Raw genomic sequence first — 3,000 nt, 5'->3', positions numbered from 1 at the left:
CTTCAGCAGAACTGCATGTGCAATCACTCCATCTTGCAGCTCTGCCAGTGACCTGCTCTAGCTTGAGAACCTTCAATAGCAGTGTTTAATGTGGGTCCTTTCTGTACCAGAGGTTCTTGTGCAGGCAGGCTGGAGAAGGCTGTAATTTCTGGCAGAAAGGTGGCAAGAAGCAAGGAAGTGGAATGTGGGGCCTCACCAGTTAACCCTGCCCCGCTGCAGCCCAACACAAACTTCTTTCACCATTTTGTTTGCATTAGCCCCATCCTTTACTAAGTGATTAGCAGCTGTACAAGGGGAATTATCGTACAAAAAGGGCAGCGCTTTTCACTTGTGGGACGTTCGGTGTAGGCTGGTCCAGTGGCTAAAGCTGAAGAGAACTGAACAAACTGATTGCAAGGGAGGAGGGGCATTATGCATGGCCTGTCCCAGAAAGAAATAAAGGAGGGGAAAAAGAGAAGATAGCTGAAACCTGGGTGCAGGGCTAGAGTGCGCTATCTGGGATTTCTGGACAAGGCAGCTGTCCCCACATATTGTGTTCCTGCTGCTGTTCAAGGACATCACCCCTCTCCTTTCGTGTGGAGTGACAGCAAGAAGTTACTGAAAGAGGTGACACCGAAAAGGTTTCCTTATGGTGTGTCCCACCATTTCTGAGCCAAGCAGAAAGTCTTCTGCACTGGCCCTATTAGGTGGACCCTGGATATCACTACAATTTGTGTAGGTCAGGTGAATATTGCATACCCATACAGCGACTCCAACACACCGGCATTTCAAAGGGCATGGAACAGGTCAGGAATCAGGCATCCGGCAGGGCACAGCAGATTTACCTCAGGCAGGGTCTTCACCCTACACAGGACAGCAGGTGCCAGCGTGGACAGAGAGGGCGTGCACAGGCTTAACACTGATGAGGAGCTGGTGGCTGCGGATCTTCATGCTTTTTGGCTTGTAACATTTTTCTAAGCGACCACACTGCCAACCCAAAGCTCTCAGACTTCCAAGCTTAACCCCAAGTATCTCATTTTTCAGCATCTGGCTTTTTCAAACTGCTTTGGAGAAAAATAAATAAAATGAACAGCAACATTCACATAAATGAATGATTTATTTGCAACTTCAGTTTTATTTTCACAGCTTTTTGATTGATATTAGTACACTTGACAGGTCCAATTTATATGCAAATCGGCTTACATTCACAATGTAAAGAAGGAAAACTTCATTTCTCATGCTTTGCAAATCATTACACCCTCTGAACATTTTGCTTAGTCATATGTTCCTCAAAAGCATGAGTTTTTACCACAAATCACTTGTCCTTGCTATTCATGAGCCTCACAGAGATCTCAGGGCTTGGGGAACAAACCATTTTTGTGGGAAAGCATGAAATTAAGAGTGGACTATGCTGTACCGCAAACGTACAAGCATTGTAAACTATGGGTTCTTGCAGTGTATGTGTGTGTGCCAGATGTTAGAAGATCACAAATGAGGACACCAGATTTTCCAGTTCCTGCTTCTGGCTGTTTTCTGCTGTACCTTTGCTCCCAGCTCTAATTGGTGCCAGAAGCATTTTCTTAGAAAGAGCTGCTCTGCTGGACAGCTCTTGTCCCTGTGTATCACAGGCTTTGCGAACTGAGACTTGGAAAGGATCCAGCACCTCTCCCATAAATATTTACATAGATACAGGACCATCACTGCTCTTAAATGAAAAAGTGGAGGAGCAGAAATGGCATATGGAACAGAAGGACTCTGTATTCAGAAAGACCTGGAAGGGAAGGAAAAAGAACTCTGATAGCTTCTCCAGAGTTTGCCACCTGGGACTACCCCCCCCCCAAGTGCTGTGTTCTCAGGAAGGTCCTGATCTGAAGCCTGATGAAATCAATGGAAAAAATCCCTCTGGTACCAAAAGGCTTTGGATCAGGAACTACTCTCTCTTTCCAGTTCGTATCTGAAAAAAAAATTCTCTTCACGAGCTAGACCACTTGGTGTCTCTCTTCTGCTCCTCCTTTATTGTTATTATTTAAAGAGTTTCAGGACAGACCTGGACAGGAAAGGGTAAGTACATTATTCACAGGAACGGTGCCTGAAACAGGGGAAAGCAGCAGCAGATGCTGAGGAAACATGATGTGTTCGTTAGCCAATCAGACTCTCTTTTGATGTATTCAGCCAATACTCCTTTCTCTTCTTCTGTGACAAAGGAGTCAGCCTTGAGAGTTCTCACATAAATCATGACTTGAAGAAGTGGTGGTGTTAGGTGGCCCGTGCATGGGCCTGGGAATCAGGAAGCTGGAGCCTTGTGGCTTTGGGGAAGCCACAAAACCCTCCATGCTCAACTTCCCCATCATGGGAACGGGAGAGTTCACTTGTTTGCTTACCTCGGAAGGCTGTGGTGAAGACTGAGGAGAGCTTTGGAAAAACCCCTAGCGGTCTTTTGTACTGTAATTAAGCAAAAAAAAAAAGTTGCAAAATAAAACAAAATCAACAAATAACATTTTTTCCAACCAAAAACTTCCCAAGAATGAAGGTATATATTTATACCAAGAACAACTTAAAGGACTGGCACTTTCTGTATAACCCACTTAAGACAACGACCATATTTTTGCATGAGTCTGTGCCCAGCACACAGTGGGGGCTGTATAAATCCGGACTGTCCTTGGTCACGGCTCGCTGCCACAGGCCCCACCGCCCTGCGGGTCTCTGCCCCTGTGAAACAACAGGGAGGAACTGAAGGGAAACGGAGCCAGCAAAGAGCTTCGGTTTCAGTGGGAATCCCAAAATTTAGGCCAGGTGGGTGGCTATCTCTGCAGGAAAGCAGCGCCTCCGAGGTGAAGGCCCTGTCGCCATCCCACCCGGAGGTCTGCCGGCTCCTGGCAGGGACAGCCCCATGGGGAGAGGCCCTCAGGGCCCGGTGGCCTGCACCCCTCACACCCCCAGCCTGCGCCCCTCACAACCCCTGGCTGCCCACCTTGCGGCCCTCACCCGCAGCTCCCGGGGACAGGGACCCCCGGGGCTGGG

The sequence above is a fragment of the Aptenodytes forsteri genome, unplaced genomic scaffold (genome assembly GCF_000699145.1).
Source record: "Aptenodytes forsteri isolate BGI_AS27 unplaced genomic scaffold, ASM69914v1 Scaffold284, whole genome shotgun sequence".
NCBI lineage: Eukaryota > Metazoa > Chordata > Aves > Sphenisciformes > Spheniscidae > Aptenodytes > Aptenodytes forsteri.
This window is presented reverse-complemented; position numbering follows the sequence as displayed.